At 40.7% G+C, this 20,681-nt stretch overlaps 1 pseudogene; it reads left to right on the forward strand.

Moving 5' to 3' along the window:
- Positions 1–19,222: 19,222 nt before the first annotated feature.
- Positions 19,223–20,212, forward strand: LOC120870956 (annotated as a pseudogene).
- The last annotated feature ends 469 nt before the right edge of the window (positions 20,213–20,681 follow it).

The following is a 20,681-nucleotide window of genomic DNA, read 5'->3' on the forward strand; positions in this document are numbered from 1 at the left end:
TAAGTTGAAACAAGAGTTGAAACATGATGAAAGAGCACAAATTTGCCTAAAAGAAAGTGGTTATTTTTACATTGAGCCAAGTGAGAGGAGGAGAGAATTCTAAACAGAGGCAATAGCAAGAGAAAAGTCACAGAGGTAGGATGAATTTTAGAAAACTCCTTGATCGGGAGAGTGGCAGGAATGATGGAAGCTAAGTGTTATTGACTAAATGTCTATGTCCTCTAGGAAATTTGTAAGTTGAAGTTTTGACCTCCAGTGTGATGGTATTATGAGATAGGGTGTTAGGGAGGTAATTAGGTTTAGATGAGGTCATGAGGGTGGGGTCTTTATTTTGGAATGAATGAAGAGACCAGAGCTTGCTCCTACTACCCCCCGCTTTCCCCACCATGTGAGGACACAGAGGATGTCTGTCTTCAAGCAGGAGAGACTTCATCAGACACCTAGTCACCCTGCATCTTAATCTTGGACTTCCCAGCCTCCAGAACTATGAGAAATAAATGTTCACTGTTTAAAGTATGCAGTCTATGTATTTTATTTGTGGTGTTGGAGAAGACTCTTGAGAGTCCCTTGGACTGCAAGGAGATCCAACCGGTCCATTCTAAAGAAAATCAGTCCTGGGTGTTCTTTGGAAGGACTGGTGCTAAAGCTGAAACTCCAATACTTTGGCCACCTCATGCAAAGAGTTGACTCATTGGAAAAGACTCTGATGCTGGGAGGGATTGGGGGCAGGAGGAGAAGAGGACGACAGAGGATGAGATGGCTGGATGGCATCACCAACTTGATGGACATGAGTTGGGGTGAACTCCGGGAGTTGGTGATGGACAGGGAGGCCTGGCATGCTGAGATTCATGGGATTGCAAAGAGTCGGACACGACTGAGTGACTGAACTGAACTGAACAAAAACTGACTAAGATACTGAGGCAGTAGAGGAAGACAGAAACCAGATCATAAAAAGCCAAGTATATCATGGAGAAGAAAAGATTTATGCAGGAAATTTTGAGCTTTAAGCAGTGAGTAATGTGATAAGACCAGAGATCAAATTGCGAACATCCGCTGGATCATCGAAAAAGCAAGAGAGTTCCAGAAAAACATCTACTTCTGCTTTATTGACTATGCCAAAGCCTTTGACTGTGTGGATCACAATAAACTGTGGAAAATTCTGAAAGAGATGGGAATACCAGACCACCTAACCTGCCTCTTGAGAAATCTGTATGCAGGTCAGGAAGCAACAGTTAGAACTGGACATGGAACAACAGACTGGTTCCAAATAGGAAAAGAGTATGTCAAGGCTGTATATTGTCACCCTGCTTATTTAACTTCTATGCAGAGTACATCATGAGAAATGCTGGACTGGAAGAAACACAAGCTGGAATCAAGATTGCCAGGAGAAATATCAATAACCTCAGATATGCAGATGACACCACCCTTATGGCAGAAAGTGAAGAGGAACTAAAAAGCCTCTTGATGAAAGTGAAAGAGGAAAGCAAAAAAGTGGCTTAAAGCTCAACATTCAGAAAACGAAGATCATGGTGTCTGGTCCCATCACTTCATGGGAAATAGATGGGGAAACAGTGGAAACAGGGTCAGACTTTATTTTGGGGGGCTCCAAAATTACTGCAGATGGTGACTGCAGCCATGAAATTAAAAGACGTTTACTCCTTGGAAGAAAAGTTATGACCAACCTAGATAATATATTCAAAAGCAGAGACATTACTTTGCCAACTAAGGTCCATCTAGTCAAGGGTATGGTTTTTCCAGTGGTCATGTATGGATGTGAGAGTTGGAATGTGAAGAAGCCTGAGCGCCGAAGAATTGATACTTTTGAACTGTGGTGTTGGAGAAGACTCTTGAGAGTCCCTTGGACTGCAAGGAGATCCAACCAGTCCATTCTGAAAGAGATCAGCCCTGGGATTTCTTTGGAAGGAATGATGCTAAAGCTGAAACTCCAGTACTTTGGCCACCTCATGTGAAGAGTTGACTCATTGGAAAAGACTCTGATGCTGGGAGGGATTGGGGACAGGAGGAGAAGGGGACGACAGAGGATGAGATGGCTGGATGACATCATGGACTAGATGGATGTGAGTCTGAGTGAACTCTGGGAGTTGGTGATGGACAGGGAGGCCGGCGTGCTGTGATTCATGGGGTCACAAAGAGTCAGACACTACTGAGTGACTGAACTGAACTGAACTGAACTGAATATGATAAGAAATATGATTAGAAAGATAAAGGCAATGTGGAGAATGCTTGGAAGGAGCATGACTAGAAGCAGAAGGACCAGTGACGAAGCTACTATAAAAGTGAGGAGAGAAATGATGTCATTGTGGACAGAGAGCAGCAGACAGATTTTATGATTTAGAGTTGGCAGGTCTTAGTGATTAATTAGATATGGAGGGAGGGAAGGTGGGGATCCAAGATGACATCAGTGGTACCATTGATGAGGATAGAGAACACTGAAGGAAAAGTGGGAATGTGGATGAAGATGAGTCTATCTGAGACATGTTGAGTTTGGGACATCCAGGTGGGGACATCTAGCAGGTACTTGGACATAATGGGAATGGGACCCAGAATTACCTGGAGTTATGAGAGTTTTCAGTGGTGGATATACAGTTAGTAATTAAAACTAAGAAAATACTCATGCATGAGGGTGTGTAGATAAAAGGATTAAACAGTTGAAACTCTTAAGAGTGTTGCTGAAGTGCTATATTATGCATGGGTCCAAACTCTATAAGAAGGAAAGCATGGTCAGGCATAGATGTATGGAGTGGCCAAGAGACTGGAGGACCTTGTAAGGTTAAGTTATGGGATTTGGCATAGTGAGGGGATGAGAAAATGAGAGGGTGAAAGTTTGTGATAAGAGAGAATATTACCAGGGTTTAAGATATTCAGGCTGGGCTAGTTCTGAGGATAAATAGAATATGAGTTCCATGAGGACAGGAGTATTTCAATTCTGTATGCCCGGTATGTAGGACAAAGTGTGGCACATAACTGATGCTCAATAAATATCTGTTGAGAGCAGCAGACAGAGAAGTTTAAGATTTAGAGCTGAAGCCTGTCAGGCTATAGTCCATGGGGTCACAAACAGTCGGACACAACTGAAGCGACGGAGCATGCATGCAGAGTAGACTGAGGGGAAGTTAACAGATCAGATGAGATCAAAGAAGTCCGGTGAAATTCTTAGAAAACTTGTATATGACTCTTTGTTTTTCTCTTGCTGCTTTTAGAATCCTCTGTTCATCTTTAACCTTTGCTCTTTTAATTACATGCCCTGCTGTGGATCTGTTTGGGTTCATCTTGTTTGGGACCCTCTGTGCTTCCTGAGCACGCGTGCATGCATGTGCTCCCTGTACCTGGCTATGTGTTTCCTTTTTCAGATTTGGGAAGTTTTCAGCTATAATTTCTTCAAGTACATTTTTCATCCCTTTTTCTTTCCTCCTTTGAAACCGCTATTATGCATAAGTTGGCACATTTTATATTATTCCCTATAGACCTTGTATGTTGCTTTCATTTTTAAAATTTGTCTTTCTATCTGCTATTCTGATTGGTTGATTTCCCTTATTCTATATTCCACAACATTTATTTGTTCTTCTGTGTCATTTAGTTGACTATTCACTGTGTCTAGATTGCTTTTGGAAGTTGAATTATCTAATTTTTTATTGGTTCATCTTTATAGTTTCTAATTCCTTGTTCCAGTGATCTGCATTTCTGTTAATGCTCTTTCTTAACCCAGTTAGCTTTTTTATTACCACTTTTTTTGAACTCAGGTTCTGGTAGAATTATGAGTTCTATTTCTTTATTTGTTCTTTCAGGGGATTTCTCTTGCTCTTTTAATTGGGCGTAGTTCCTCTGCTTTTTTGTTTTGCCTAACTTTCTTTTACTCTGAATTTAGGAGAAACAGTTATCTACTGTGGTCTTGAAGGAGTGTTTTTATGTGGGAGCATCCCTGTGTACACTGTGTGTGTCTGATGTCTTTGGTGTGAGAGTTCTTTCTGATATGGACCCCAACCACATCTTTCCTCAGGGTTTGCTGGATATTTTCACCTTGAAGGGGGTGTGGTTGGTGTCGGGGGATTCAAAGCCTGTGTAGGGTGTGAGGTGGGGGCTCCCCCTCTGCTTAATAGCTGTCACCACCTTGTCAGGGTGCGGCGTGGTCTGCCCCTCAGTTGTTGGAGCAGAAGCCACCCAGTCTCCATTTCCTTTGAGTGCATGCCATGCCCCCAAAGAGGCGATTTCTAAAGCAGGTGGGGCTCATGAGCTCACCGAGGACTGATGTGCCACCTGTGTAGGTATCTGTGGCTCCACTTAGGAACAGCCCAAGGTAGCGTCCTTTCCCTTGCTGTGGTCATCCCAGATCTAGTGCAAGGCTGTGGCATGGACTGAGTGGAGCCAGAACATCCAGCAGGCTGGGGCTGGGAGTGAGGGTGTTGTGGCTGCAGGGATTGGGGGGTCTGTGCTGCTGCCAGAGATCTGGGCTGCCTCTGTGGCAATCTTCTCCTAGGACCTGTCTGCCCCAGATGCTGTGTTAAGCTGCAGGATGGAGTGGGCAGGGTCAGGGTGCTCTGGGAGATGACACGTGCACACTCCCACACCACCAGCCCGTGCATGCACTGACAGTGGCCACCTCTGCCCTACCCAGCTCACACGCAAGCCCCCAGTCTGTCTGTTCATAGCTAGACTAAATCTTTTTCCAGGGCTCGGTTGGCCCAGATCTCATGCCAAGCTGTGGTATGGAGTGAGCAAGGCTGAGGTGTTTGCCCCATTGGATTGGGAAGACTGACAAAGCAACAGTCATCAGTGTAAGGCTCTCTCCACCCTGATTGTTGGCAAGCCAGCACACACACTCCTCTCAAGTAGAGTCTAGGCTTCTCTAGCCCTTCCGTCTGTCCCAGCAGTTCTCCCAGCGGCCAAGGAGTGTTGTCTCCTCTGTACAGGACCCCATGACTGCATTGTCCAGACTGTGGCTCAACCTGCCTGCTCCCCAGAGCAAGGACCCACCCACGTGGACCTTCTCTTCCTTTCAGAACCCTTTCGGGGCACAGGTCCCAACCTCATACCTTTATTCCAACCTTCTTCATTCATTGCAGATTTTTCTTGTAGCTTTCACTGTGCAGTTATCTGCCAGTTCCTGTTAGCTTTTCATGAGAATTGTTCCACATACAAATGTACTTTTAATGTGTTTGTGGAGGGAGTTGAGTTCCACATTCTACTCTGCCATTGTGATCCATTTGCCCCAAATACCGTCCTTAATGAAGAATTTTCAGCTGAGAATTCACAATGAAGAGGGGATAATCTCTTCAATAAATGCTGTTGGGAAAACTGGACAGTCACATGCAGAAGAATGAAACTGTGTAAGTACACCATACACAAAAATAAACTGAAAATGAATTAAAGAGCTAAATGTAAGACCCTAAGCCGTGAAACCATATAACTCCTGGGAGAAAGCCAGCTCCTTGACATCAGTCTTTGGTCCCAGCAATGATCTTTCAGATTTGATAACAAAAGCAAAGGCAACAAGAGCAAAAATAAACAAGTGGGACTATACCAAGTTAAAACTCTTTAGTTTTTGAACAGAAAAGAAAATCATCAACAAAATTTAAAAACAATTTATAGATGGGAGAAAATACAAGGAAATAACATATCTGATAAAGGATTAATATTCAAAATATATAAACATACAACTCAATAGAACTAGAAAACAATCCAATTTAAAAATGGGGAGAGAAGCAAATGAACATTTTTCAAAAGAACAAACACAAATGGCCAACAAGTACATCAACATAACTAATTGGGAAAATGCAGATCAGAACCACAATGAGATATTACCCCAAATCTGTTACAATAACTTATTATCAAAAAACAATAGATAAGTTTTGGAGACGATGTGAAGAAAAGGGAACATTGGTACACTGTTGATGGGAATATAAATTGGTACAGCAAATATGCCAGCACTTAATATGCTAGCAAATTTGGAAAACTCAGCAGTGGCCACAGGACTGGAAAAGGTCAGTTTTCATTCCATTCTCAAAGAAAGGCAATGCCAAAGAATGCTCAAACTACCGCACAATTGAACTCATCTCACATGCTAGCAAAGTAATGCTCAAAATTCTCCAAGCCAGGCTTCAGCAATACATGAACCATGAATTTCCAGATGTTCAAGCTGGTTTTAGAAAAGGCAGAGGAACCAGAGATCAAGTTGCCAACATCCTCTGGATCATCGAAAAAGCAAAAGAGTTCCAGAAAAACATCTATTTTTGCTTTATTGACTGTGCCAAAGCCTTTGACTGTGTGGATCACAATAAACTGTGGAAAATTCTGAAAGAGATGGAAATACCAGACCACCTAACCTGCCTCTTGAGAAACCTATAGGCAGGTCAGGAAGTAACAGTTAGAAATGGACATGGAACAACAGACTGGTTCCAAATAGGAAAAGGAGTACGTCAAGGCTGTATATTGTCACCCGGCTTATTTAACTTCTATGCAGAGTACATCATGAGAAATGCTGGACTGGAAGAAGCACAAGCTGGAATCAAGATTGCTGGGAGAAATATCAATAACCTCAGATATGCAGATGACACCACCCTTATGGCAGAAAGTGAAGAGGAATTAAAAAGCCTCTTGATGAAAGTGAAAGAGGAGAGTGAAAAAGTTGGCTTAAAGCTCAATATTCAGAAAATGAAGATCATGGCATCCGGTCCCATCACTTCATGGGAAATAGATGGGGAAACAGTGGAAACAGGGTCAGACTTTATTTTTGGGGGCTCCAAAATCACTGCAGATGGTGATTGCAGCCATGAAATTAAAAGACGCTTACTCCTTGGAAGAAGAGTTATGACCAACCTAGATAACATATTGAAAAGCAGAGATATTACTTTGCCAACGAAGGTCTGTCTAGTCAAGGGTATGGTTTTTCCAGTGGTCATGTATGGATGTGAGAGTTGGACTGTGAAGAAAGCTGAGCACTGAAGAATTGATGCTTTTGAACTGTGGTGTTGGAGAAGACTCTTGAGAGTCCCTTGGACTGCAAGGAGATCCAACCAGTCCATTCTGAAAGAGATCAGCCCTGGGATTTCTTTGGAAGGAATGATGCTAAAGCTGAAACTCCAGTACTTTGGCCACCTCATGCAAAGAGTTGACTCATTGGAAAAGACTCTGATGCTGGGAGGGATTGGGGACAGGAGGAGAAGGGGACGACAGAGGATGAGATGGCTGGATGACATCACGGACTCGATGGATGTGAGTCTGAGTGAACTCCGGGAGTTGGTGATGGACAGGGAGGCCGGCGTGCTGTGATTCATTGGGTCGCAAAGAGTCAGACACGACTGAGCGACTGAACTGACTGACTGACTGACAGCAAATAAGGTAGGCATTATGGAGTTTCCTCAAAAAAATTAAGAATAGAACTATCATATGATCTAGCAATTCAACTTCTAAGTATTTATCCAAAGGAAATGAAATCACTATCTTGAAGAGATATCTGCACTACTCTGTTCATCATAGCATTACTTAACAATAATCAGAACATGGAAACAACCTGAGTGTCCATTGATGAATAAATGGATAAAATATATTATATATATATACATTGTACACATAGACATTTTATATAACATGTATATATATACACACACAATGGACTATTATTTAGTCATAAAAAAGAAAGAAATCCTGCCATTTGTAACAAGATGGATGGATCTTAAGGGCATGATGCTAAGTGAAATATCAGATAGAGAAAGACAAATACTATATGATCTCACCAATATGTAGAATCTAAAAAAAACAAAACACACCAAACTCATAGATACAGAGGAAAGAATGGTTGCCAGATGCAGAAGAGTGGGGTAAGTGGATGAAGGTGGTCAAAATGCATAAGTCCTGGAGAGGTAATGTACAACATTGAAAGTATAGTTAATAATACTCTATTGCATATTTCAAAGTTTCTAAGAAACTAAATCTTAAAGTTCTCATCACAAGAAAAAAGTTGTAACTATATATAGTGATGGATGTTAACCAACTTTATGTGGTAATCATTTCACAAGATTATGTTCTATGTTGTATATTGTATATATTGTATTTTGTATGTCATTATGTTGTATGCCTAAAATAAATACAATGTTATATGTCAATTATATCTCAGTAAAAAACCAAAAGACTTCTCTTTACCTGTTTATGAAAAAGTTCCCACTTAAAAAAAATACCAAGCTATAGTGACATCTTTATATATCTGTAAGTTTTACTTGAACTCAGAGACCCACAAGCTGAATAAATGGTTGTAAATCTCCTACCACTTCTGATGAAACTGACAGAATGGTTAAAAAAGAAGTAACAATTACTAGGAAAAATCTTGCCTTTAGTGTTGGCCTCTATGATACCATTTTTTGCTGTATTATGTAAGATTCAGAAGTGAAGATTATGTATCAAAATGCTGATATCCTCTTTCTGAATCTGGCAAACAGTGCTAGACAGTAAATTGTGATTTGGTTAACACTTAAAATCTGGCTCCCTCTACTGGAGGATATGATACTTTTTCTCCTTTCCTTTTAACTGAGGTCCAAAAAGCACTGGCAGGATTGGGGTTCACAGTCCAGGTTTTTCTAGTCCTTGTGCATATGGAAATTGCCTGATTGATCAACTGGGCTTATATAATAAATTATGTGTGATGCACATCAATAACATTCTGTAGCAATTACTGCATCAAATTAATATGTATTTCTTGATTGCCTCTGTAAGTTAGATGCAGGATATACAAAGATGTATAAGATGGGATCTTTTCTCCTCAAAGAGCTTATAGTTAATTAACTTATACGAATGATGATTCCAGGGTATACATAGCTCCCTGTCTGCAACTCCCAATGGCCAAATTAAGTGACCTTTTTCACATTAAGAAGCACTGGTTCTTGACAGATGATTGATGTTTTCTTTGCATAGCCACTTAATCTCCTTTATTTGGTATTGGTTCCCATATAAGCTAGCTTTGAGGACTAGAACTAGAAAGTAGTGATTTTAATGAGAGGGTGATAATGAGAGGGTGATAATTTGTGTTGGAGTGGGTTACAAAATTTTGGTTCTGTTATTACTGTAGAAAATGATTTTGGATTATCAGTGAATAATCTAAAGTTCTTTTTTAATGGAAATGTCAGACTCTTCATAAGTTAATTGATTTCTTAGAAAGCACATCTGCATATTTGATTCTATTTATTGGTCCAGCTGTTTCAGCCTTAAGCTCATCTTGCAATCCTAAAATGCCTGTATAAATCTTTTGTAATCAGTTCAGTATGTGACTTTTATCTGCCCATTGGAACTTACAGTCCGTTGTGACACCATTCCTACCTTACTGTATGTGTGTATACAGACCCTCACCTAATCATGAACTACTAGGCTGAGAGAACAGAGACCAAAAGCCATTCTGACTTTGTTTGGACCTCTCTACTGCTCATTTATTCTGATGCCTCAAGAAGCAACATTTATATAGAGGCAGTCCATTGTAGTGTTTGTCAGAGCTTCAAACCCCAGCTCTGTCTTTTGCCAGCTGTTTCACCTTGGGAGGGCTTCCCAGGTGGTGCTAGTGGTAAAGAACCCACCTGCCAATGCAGGAGACATAAGAGACACAGGTTCGATTCCTGGCTCAGAAAGATCCCCTGGAGGAGGAAACGGCAACCTGCTCCAGTGTTCTTGCTGGGATAATCCCATGGACGGAGGAACCTGGTGGGCTATAGTCCATGGGGTTGCAAGTTACTCTCGTTATGCCTCACCTTCCTTCTGAGATTGTTGTGATGAATAGCAAATTAATGTACACAAAGCCATTAGAACAGATTCTGGTACATAGAAAGCATATATATGTATCACTTACATTATTATCACTCAATTTGTATGTGCAAGAAAAACTAATATGGTGTATTGAAATTCTAAGAAAGGATTCAAAAGTCAACTTACAAAATGAAACCCAACTGAATAAATACCATTTCATGGTGGTTCTGGACACACAGATATGTGTTGGGGGAAGGGGGACGGGCAAAGTTTATCTGGGGAAAGGGTGCCTTTTCAGTAATTGCAGGCATCAGGGCGAGAAACCTCAGTTCTGATCTAATAAACTAAATGTCAGTCCCCTGCTGCTCCCATATTTTCTGCTAAGAAGTTCTAAAAGCATTATGGAAATGATTTTTTAAAGTCCACTGGGGATCAAGAACCTTTAGAGCCAAAACAAATAATTACACTTGAGCACAACACATCTCTTCCTCCTGAAGTATCTTTAGAAAACATAGGTTCTTCTATTTCAATCATTGGTAATTCCTGGATGCTAGGTTTTAACATCAAAGAAAAGGCACAACTGCAAACAAAAGGACTCTGTGTTCTTAATATTCACCGTGTCACATCAGGTGCTTCCTCAGCACCTCTCTTAAGACTTTAGACAATATGAAATGCCTTCCAGAGCTGAGAATGATTCTGAGATTTAGCACTACCTCATTTTCATCAATGTAGATGTAAACGTGATTGTTGCAGATGACTAGAGCTTTTCTAAGCATTTAGCTTTTAAAACTCACATGAGACTTAATCAACGTTTCCTGTTTTATATCACCAGCATTGCTTATTTTCAGCACAGAAATCAAGCTGAGTTTGAATTAAGGTCCTGTTTTCCAAACTCTTTTTGAAAGGTAAAGAGACTAGTTGGTTCACAGCTTCTTCAAAGCCATACAACATGCTGAGTTTTAGAAGTTTAATCATTTGTGTTACTGTATGATGTCTGGGCTTCCCCGGTGGCTCAGAGGTAAAGAATCTGCCTGCAATGCAGAAGACGCAAGAGATATGGGTTCGGTTCCTGGGTGGATAAGTTCCCCTGAAGGAGGGCATGGAAACCCACTCCAGTATTCTTGTCTGGAGATTCCTGTGGACAGAGAAGCCTGGCGGGCTACAGTCGACGGGGTCCCAAAAAGTTTGACATGATTGAAGCAACTGAGCACACACGTGTGATGTCTATCTCAGTTCAGTTCAGTCACTAAGTCGTCTCCGACTCTTTGTGACCCCTGGACTGCAGCATGCCAGGCTTCCCTGTCCATCACCAACTCAAATTCGTGTTCATCACGTCAGTGATGCCATCCAACCATCTCATGCTTTGTTGTCCCCTTCTCCTCCCGCCTTCAGTCTTTCCCAGCATCAGGATCTTTTCCAGTGAGTTGGTTCTTTGCATTAGGTGGCCAAAGTATTGGAGTTTCAGCTTTAGCATCAGTCCTTCCAATGAATATTCAGGACTGATTTCCTTTAGGATGGACTGGTTGGATCTCCTTGCAGTTCAAGAGACTCTCAAGAGTCTTCTTCAACTCCATAGTTCAAAAGCATCAATTCTTCAGCACTAAGCCTTCTTTATAGTCCAACTCTCACATCCATACATGAATACTGGAAAAACCATAGCTCTGATTAGATGGACTTTGTTGATAAAGTAATGTCTCTGCTTTTAAATATGCTATCTAGGTTGGTCATAACTTTTCTACCAAGGAGCAATCATCTTTTAATTTCATGGCCGCAATCACCATCTGCAGTGATTTTGGAGCCCAAGAAAATAAACCCTGTCACTGTTTCCATTATTTCCCCGTCTATTTGCCATGAAGTGATGAGATTGGATGCCATGATCTTAGTTTTCTGAATGTTGAGCTTTAAGCCAACTTTTTCACTCTCCTCTTTCACTTGCATCAAGAGGCTCTTTAGTTCCTCTTTACTTCTGCCATAAGAGTGGTATCATCTGCATATCTGAGATTATTGATATTTCTCCCAGCAATCTTGATTCCAGCTTGTGCTTCATCCAGCCCAACATTTCTCATGATATACTCTGCATATAAGTTAAATAAGCAGGGTGACAATATATAGCCTTGATGTACTCCTTTCTCCATTTAGGGAAAGTCTTTTCTTCCATGTCCAGTTCTAACTGTTGCTTCCTGACCTGCATACAGATTTCTCAAGAGGCAGGTCAGGTGGTCTGGTATTCCCATCTCTTTAAGAATTTTCCACAATTTGTTGTGATCCATACAGTCAAAGGCTTTGGCACAGACAATAAAGCAGAAATAGATGTTTTTCTGGAACTCTCTAGCTTTTTTTGATGATCCAGCAGATGTTGGCAACTTGATATCTGGTTCCTCTGCCTTTTCTAAAACCAGCTTGAACATCTGGAAGTTCACGGTTCACATACTGTTGAAGCCTGGCTTGGAGAATTTTGAGCATTACTTTACTAGCGTGTGAGATGAGTACAATTGTGTGGTAGTTTGTACGTTCTTTGGCATTGCCTTTCTTTGGGATTGGAATGAAAACTGACCTTTTCCAGTCCTGTGGCCACTGCTGAGTTTTCTCAATTCTGGCATATTGAGTGCAGCACTTTCACAGTATCATCTTTTAGGATTTGAAATAGCTCAACTGGAACTCCATAACCTCCACTAGCTTTGTTCATAATGATGCTTCCTAAGCCCCACTTGACTTCACATTCCAGGATGTCTGACTCTAGGTGAGTGATCACACCATCCTGGTTATCTGGGTCTTGAAGATCTTTTTTGTATAGTTCTTCTGTGTATTCTTGCCACCTCTTCTTCATATCTTCTGCTTCTGTTAGGTCCATACTATTTCTGTCCTTTATTGTGCCCATATTTGCATGAAATGTTCCCTTGGTATGTCTAATTTTCTTGAAGAGATCTCTAGTCTTTCCCATTCTATTGTTTTCCTCTATTTCTTTGCATTGGTCACTGAGGAAGGCTTTCTTACATCTCCTTGCTATTCTTTGGAACTCTGGATTCAAATGGGTATATCTTTCCTTTTCTCCTTTGTCTTTAGCTCCTCTTCTTTTCTCAGCTATTTGTAAGGCCTCCTCAGACAACAATTTTGCCTTTTTGCATTTCTTTTTCTTGGGGATGGTCTTGATCACTGCCTTCTGTACAATTCATGAACCTCCGTCCATAGTTCTTGAGGCACTCTGTCTATCAGATCTAATCCCTTGAATCTATTTCTCATTTCCACTGTATAATCATAAGAGATTTGATTTAGATCAAACCTGAATGGTCTAATGGTTTTTCCTACTTTCTTCAATTTAAGTCTGAATTTGGCAATAAGAATTTCATTATCTGAGCCACAGTCAGCTCCCGGCCTTGTTTTTGCTGACTGTGTAGAGCTTCTCCATCTTTGGCTGCAAAGAATATAATCAATCTAATTTCAGTATTGACCATCTGGTGATGTCCATGTGTAGAGTCTTCTCTTGTGTTGTTGGAAGAGGGTGTTGACCATCTGGTGATGTCCATGTGTAGAGTCTTCTCTTGTGTTGTTGGAAGAGGGTGTTTGCTATGACCAGTGTGTTCTCTTGGCAAAACTTTTTTAGCTTTTTCTCTGCTTCATTTTGTACATCAAGGTCAAATTTACTTGTTACTCCATGTATCTCTTGACTTCCCACTTTTGCATGCCAGTCCCCTATAATGAAGAGGACATATTTTTTTTGGGGGGGGGAGTATTAATTCTAAAACGTCTTGTAGGTCTTCATAGAACTGTTCAGCTTCTTCAGCATAGCTGGTCAGGGCTTAGACTTGGATTATCATGATATTGAATGGTATGCCTTGGAAACGAACAGAGATCATTCTCTTGTTTTTGAGTCTGCATCCAAGTACTGAATTTCAGACTCTTTTGTTGACTATGATGGCTACTCCATTTCTTCTAAGGGATTCTTGTGATTCTTGCCCACAGTAATATATCTAATGGTCATCTGAGTTAAATTCACTCATTCTAGTCCATTTTAGTTCTGATTCCTAGAATGTTGATGTTCACTCTTGCCATCTCCTGTTTGACCATTTCCAATTTGCCTTGATTCATGGGCCTAACATTCCAGGTTCCCATGCACTATTGCTCTTTACAGCATCTAAGTTTACTTCCATCACCAGTCACATCCACAGCTGGGTGTTGTTTTTGCTTTGAGTCCATCTCTTCATTCTTTCTGGAGTTATTTCTCCATTCTTCTCCAGTAGTGTATTGGGCACCTACCGACCTGGGGAGTTCATCTTTCAGTGTCATACCTTTTTGTCTTTTCATACTGTTCATGGGGTTCTCAAGGCAAAAATACTGAAATGGTTTGCCATTCCCTTCTCCAGTGGACCATGTTTTGTCAGAACTCTCTGCCATGACCTGTCCATCTTGAGTGGCCCTACATGGCATGGCTTGGTTTCACTGAGCTAGAGAAGGCTGTGGTCAATGTGATCAATTTGGTTAGTTGTCTGTGATTGTGGTTTTCATTCTGTCTGCCCTCTGATGGATAAAGATAAGAGGCTTATGGAAACTTCCTGATGGGAGAGACTGATTGAGGAGGGAAACTGGGTCTTGTTCTGATGGTCGGGGACATGCTCATTAAATCTTTAATCCAATTTTCTGTTGAAGGGTGGGCTGTGTTCCCTTCATGTTGCTTGAGCTGAGGCCAAACTATGGTGGAGGTAATGAAGATAACGGCGACCTCCTTCAAAAGGTCCTATGTACACACAGTTGCACTCAGTGCCTCCGACCCTGCAGCAGGCCACTGCTGACTCATGCCTCCACTGGATACTCCTGGACACTCATGGGCATGTCTGGGTCAGTTTCTTGTGGGGTCACTGCTCCTTTCTGCTGGGTCCTGGTACGCACAAGGTTTTGGTTGTGCCCTCCAAGAGTCTGTTTCCCCAGGCCTGTGTAAGTTCTGTTCATTCTATGGTGGGGTTAATGGTGCCCTCCTCCAAGAGGGCTTATGCCGTGCCCGGGTCTGCTGCACCCAGAGCCCCTGCGGCAGGCCACTGCTGACCCGCACCTCCACAGGAGACACTCGGACAAGTTCTGGTTCAGTCTCTGTGGGTTGGGCATGCGTTTTGTGGCCTTCTCAGGTGTCTATCTAATCACTCATAAAACCACACTTTCTATGAGCTGTTTTCTCTTACTGTCTATGATCTCACCAGGGTAAAGCACAGTTTCAACATATGCTTCTTGCTACTATTAATTGTTGATCTCACATCATGTTACTAGTTGATACAAACCTATTTGGAATGAATGAATGGACAGCGTATACTCCATAGCCATTCTGCTATAAGTGAGCAATGAATAAACTAATTAAAATGAGGGTTTGCTGGAATTCTTACACTAAAGGATATCTGATGAGTTGCTTCACAGAGAAACTGTTGAAAATTACTTAAAAAAATATGAAAGCCTCTGGAAATGGTCCTAAGAATGAACAGCAAATGAAGACACATCTGTTAAAGAAAATCAACAAAAATTTGGTAAGAAAGGTGAACCAGGACCACACTCTCCTTCTCCTCTCCCAGCTCAATGAGGCAGAGAGTTCATGCCAGACTGTTGCAGCCAGAAGACAGGGATCTCTCTCCTCTGAGTTCCTATCTGGAGGGCTTTCTTCCCAGGAGAAACAGGACTTTAGCATTTCTTTCTTTTTTAAAAAATTTTCCTTTATGCAAGTATAGTTGATTAACAATGTTTTATTAATATCTGCCATTCAGCAAAGTGATTCAGTTATTCATGTATATACATTGTGTGTCATATTCTTTTCCATTATGGTTTATCACAGGATATTGAATATAGTTCCCTGTGCTATACAATAGGACTTTGTTGTTTATCCATTCTAGGTATAATAGCTAGCCTCTGCTGATCCCAAACTCCCAATCCATCCCTCAATCACTACCTCTTTTCCTTGGTAAATCTCAAGTCTGTTATTTATGTCTGTGAGTCTATTTCTATTTTATAGATAAGATCATTTGTGTCATATTTTATCCACATATATGTGATATCATATGGCATTTGTCTTTCTCTTTCTGTCATTGCACTTAATCTGATAATATCTAGGTCCATCCATGTTGCTACAAATGGCATTATTTTATCCCTTTATGGCTGAATAATATTTCAGTGTATATGTGCACCACATCTTCTTTATCCATTCGTCTATTGATGGACATTTAGGTTGCTTCCATGTATTGGCTATAGTTAAGAGTGCTTGCGATGAACGGTGGGGTGCATGTATCTTTGAATTATGGTTTTCCCCAGTGTATGCCCAGGAGTGGGATTGCTGGATCATATGGCAACTCAATCATTAGTTTTCTGAGGCACCTCCATACTGTTTCCATAGTGGCTATATCAATTTACATTCCCACCAACAGTGTAGGGGATTTCCATTTTCTCCATATCATCTCCAGCATTTGTTATTTGTAAATTTTTAATGATGGCCATTCTGATTGGTGTGAAGTGGTACCTCATTGTGCTTTGATGTGCATTTCTCTAATAATTAGCAATGATGACCATCTTTTCTGTGCCTGTTGGCCATATGTATGTCTTCTTTGGAGAAATGTCTGTTTAGGCCTTCTGCCCATTTTTTGAGAGTGATGTTTGCTTTTTTGATATTATTGAATTTTATGAGCCATTTGTATATTTTGAAAATTAAGCCCTTGTTGGTCACATCATTTGCAAATATTTTCTTCTAGTCCGTAGGTTGTCTTTTCATTTGTTTATGCTTTCCTTTTACTGTACAAAGGTTTGGAAGCTTGATTTGGTTCCATTTGTTTGTTTTTGCTTTTATTTCTGTTGCCTTGGGAGACTGACTTAAGAAAACATTGGTATGATTTATGTTAAAGAATGTTTTGTCTATATTCTCTTCTAGGAGTTTTATAGTATTAAGGCTTATATTTATGTATGTAAGCCATTTTGAGTTTATTTTTGTGTATGCTGTGAGAGTAGGTTCTAATTTCATTGACTTAGATGCGGCTGTCCAACCTTACCAACACCACTTGCTGAAGAGACCATTCTCTCCATTGTATATTCCTGCCTCCTTTGTTGAAGATTAATTGACCATAGGTGTGTGGGTTTATTTTGGGGGCTTGCTTTTCTGCTTCATTGATACATGTGTCTGTTTTGTGCCAATGTCTGATTCTGAGCTGATTTCTTCATAGAAGTTGACCACTATAGAAGTTGACTCATTCTAAAATTTATATGAAATTAAAGGGGCTAAAAATAGCAGAAACGAAAGTCCTGAAATGGAGAATTAGAGGACTCACATTTTCTAACTTCAAAGATTACTACAAAAAATGGTAACAAAGACAACTTAGTACTACTAGCCTGATAATAAACATATACAGTGGCCTCCCCTTATCCCTGTTTTCACTTTCTACAGTTTTAGTTAACCTGCAGTCAACCACAGTCTGAAAATAATAAATGGAAAAATTCCATAAATAAACAATTCATCAGTTTAAATTCATGAGCCATTCTTAGTGGCATGACAAAATCTCACAACATTTTATTTCATCCCACCTGAGATACGAATCATCCCTTATTCCAGTTTATCCCACCTGTTAGTCACTTAGTCACTGTTATGGTTATCAGACTGTTGTGGTATCATAGTGCTTGTGTTCAGGAAACCCTTACTTTACTTAATAATGGCCTCAAAGAGCAAGAGTCATGATGCTGGCAGTTTGGATATGCCCAAGATATGCTTCAACTGGAAAGGTGAAAGTTTTCAATTAATAAGGAAAGAAAAAAATCATATGCTGAAGTTGCTAAGATATACAGTAAAAACAAATCTTCTGTCCATGAAATTATGAGGAAGAAAAAAGAAATTCATGCTAGTTTTACTGCTGTACCTCAAACTGCAAAAGTTATGGCCATAGTGCATGATATATATTTAGTTAAGATGAAAAAGGCATTAAATTTGCATAATAAAATATTTTGAGAGACCACATTCACACGGTATGAACAATAGAGTATATTGTTAAATACTCTTATTCTATTTTATTATTATAGTAGTGAAGTCACTCAGTCGTGTCCGACTCTTTGCGACCCCATGGACTGTAGCCTACCAGGCTCTTCCCTCCATGGGATTCTCCAGGCAAGAGTACTGGAGTGGTTTGCCATTTTATTATTATTGTTGTTAATCTCTTACTGTGCCTAATTTATCAATTAACCTTTACCATAGGTATGTAAGTATAGGGAAAAAAAACATAGTATATATAGGATTTGGTACTATCCATGGTGGGCTACAGTCCACAGGGTTGCAACGAGTCAGACATGACTGAGCAACTAAGCACAGCACAGTGCATGATTTCAGGCATACACTGTGGGTCTTGGAACAGATGTATCCCTTGAAGATAAGGAGGACTACCACAGATCAGTGGAGTAGAATTGAGAGTTCAGAAACAAATCTGTACTTCCATGATTAACTGATTAACGCAGATGCCAATGATTACTCAATGGGGAAAGAATAGTCTTTTCAAAAAATGGTGCTAGGACAGTGGGATGACATACAAAGGAATGCAATTGGAACCTTAACTCACACCATATACAACAATCAGTTCAAAATGGAATTGCCAGTGGGAATGTAAAATGTGGCTGCTTTGGAAAACAGTTTCTTAACTGATTAAACATAGTTACCACATGCCCTAACAATTCTACTCCTAGAATATATCCAAGAGAAAACAAAGCACATGTTCACACAAAACCTTGTATATGAGTGTGCATAGCAGCATTATCCTGGAGAAGGCAATGGCACCCCACTCCAGTACTCTTGCCTGGAAAATCTCTTGGGCAGAGGAGCCTGGTACGCTGCAGTCCATGGGGTCACTAAGAGTCAGACATGACTTAGCGACTTCACTTTCACTTTTCACTTTCACGCATTGGAGAAAGACATGGCAACCCACTCCAGTGTTCTTGCCTGGAGAATCCCAGGGATGGGGGAGCCTGGTGGGCTGCCGTCTATGGGGTCGCACAGAGTCGGACATGACTGAAGTGATGTAGCAGCAGCAGCAGCATTATCCATAGCCCAAAGGTGGAAACAACTTAAATATTCATCATCTGATGAATGGATAAACAAAAGGATGTATATTCATACAATGAAATATTATTTGGCCAAAAAATATAAAGCACTGAAACATGCTATAACTTGAATTAACCTTGATAATATCCTAACCTGAAGGGAGCCAGTCACAAAAGGGCACATATTTACACTTCTGCTCAAAATTAAAATCCAGAATAGGGAAATCTATGGAGACAAAAAGTAGATTAATGTTTAGTTAAGGCTGGGGAGGAAATTTTGTTTGTTTATTTGGCCACGCTGCACAGGCTTGTGGGATGTTACTTCGCCAACCAGGGATCAAATCCTTACCCCCTGCACTGGAAGCACAGAGTCCTAACCACTGGACCACCAGGGAATTCCTCAAAATGTTTAAAAGATAAAGAGCTGCTGCAGTAAAGCCCAAGATGGCTGCTTGCACCTCATACTCATATGACCCCCAGTGGGGAAGGTTCTGTTATCTCCTTGAAGGCTACGTTTGGCCCTCCCTCCTGTGCTCCTGTGGTAAGCTGTTGTAGGGGAGAGACGAGAACAATGACAGGGAACCTCTCTTGGGTGGCAGGCTGTAATCTATGGGACCAGTGCCTCTGGCCTGCAGAAGTTTCTCTCTGGGTGTTCCCAGATTGTTCCATGTAACGGTCACCCTCCTGCCCCCAAAGTGGCTGACCATTGGAAAGAGAAGAGGGCCATGCTTAGGGTATATGACAATGTTGGGATCCTGGGCAACTTCGAAAATCACCCCAAAGAACTGATCAAGGGCCCCATATGGTTTTGAGGCTGGAAGGAGAATTGATTGCGGTGTTGTATCCAAGAGAATGGTTAGAAATAGGATGTTCACTGATGAACTGCACAACCTTAAGAGACTCATCAGCTATCTCTACAAATGCTTTAACCAACATGGAAAGCACTGGTAGAAGAGAAAACAGGGAGCTGTGGAAGAGGCGTATCTATCACCCAAGAAAAGGGAGAGCTCGTTTCCTTCTGAACAAAAGAATTTGTATACCCTCAGTAAAAGGATGGGACTTCTTTGTAATAAAAAAAGAAAAATATAAAGGGTTGCTGAAAGAAGAAAGACAAATATAAGGATAGAATAGAATATGTAAAATAGTGCAGATGTTAGCCAGTGTGGGGTTTTGAGCATCTGGCAGAATTCCTGGTGATTGCATTACCTGTATCATTTATTGACTTGCTGGAGTAATGCTGAAATTATTAAGTACACATTCAGATTTATCTCCCGGATACTTTAAAATAGAACACATTCAGAAACAGACTTTATTTTAGGGATGACAGTCTTCCCAGGATTCCAACGTGTTTTGACATCTTGTTTAAAACTTATAATGTCCTTCTAAATCCAATGGTAATTAAGAGTTATCTTTGCTGTTGGTTTGATCCCTGGGTCAGGAAGATCCCATGGATAGAAACTGGCAACCTGCTCCTGGAGAGTATTGCCTGGAGAATTCCATGGATAGAGGAGCCTACTGGGCTACAGTCCATGGTGCTGCAAACAGTCAGACACGACAGAGCGACTAATACTTTCACTCTGCTGTATTTTAGAGAAATGGGGCATAGTACATTTATGATCTTGCCCTGCACATATTCCTAAGTGTTATTTCATTTTAAAACCCTACACTGTCCCCCACTAAAAAGTAAATTCCATGAATCATTCATTCTACAAATGTTTATTGCCATGTTCCAATCACTGTTCTAAAGACAGTTTTTCTCAGGTAGCAAAATATAAAATTTTATGTCCTCATAGAATTTACATTCTGTTAAAAAGAGACAGCTTAATAAATAAGTAAATCATAGGTGTGTTTGAAGGTAGTCAATCCTATGCAGAAAATAGACCAGGAGGGCAATGGTTTAATGT

The sequence above is a fragment of the Oryx dammah genome, unplaced genomic scaffold (assembly GCF_014754425.2).
Source record: "Oryx dammah isolate SB20612 unplaced genomic scaffold, SCBI_Odam_1.1 HiC_scaffold_1, whole genome shotgun sequence".
In the NCBI taxonomy this organism is placed as follows: Eukaryota; Metazoa; Chordata; class Mammalia; order Artiodactyla; family Bovidae; genus Oryx; species Oryx dammah.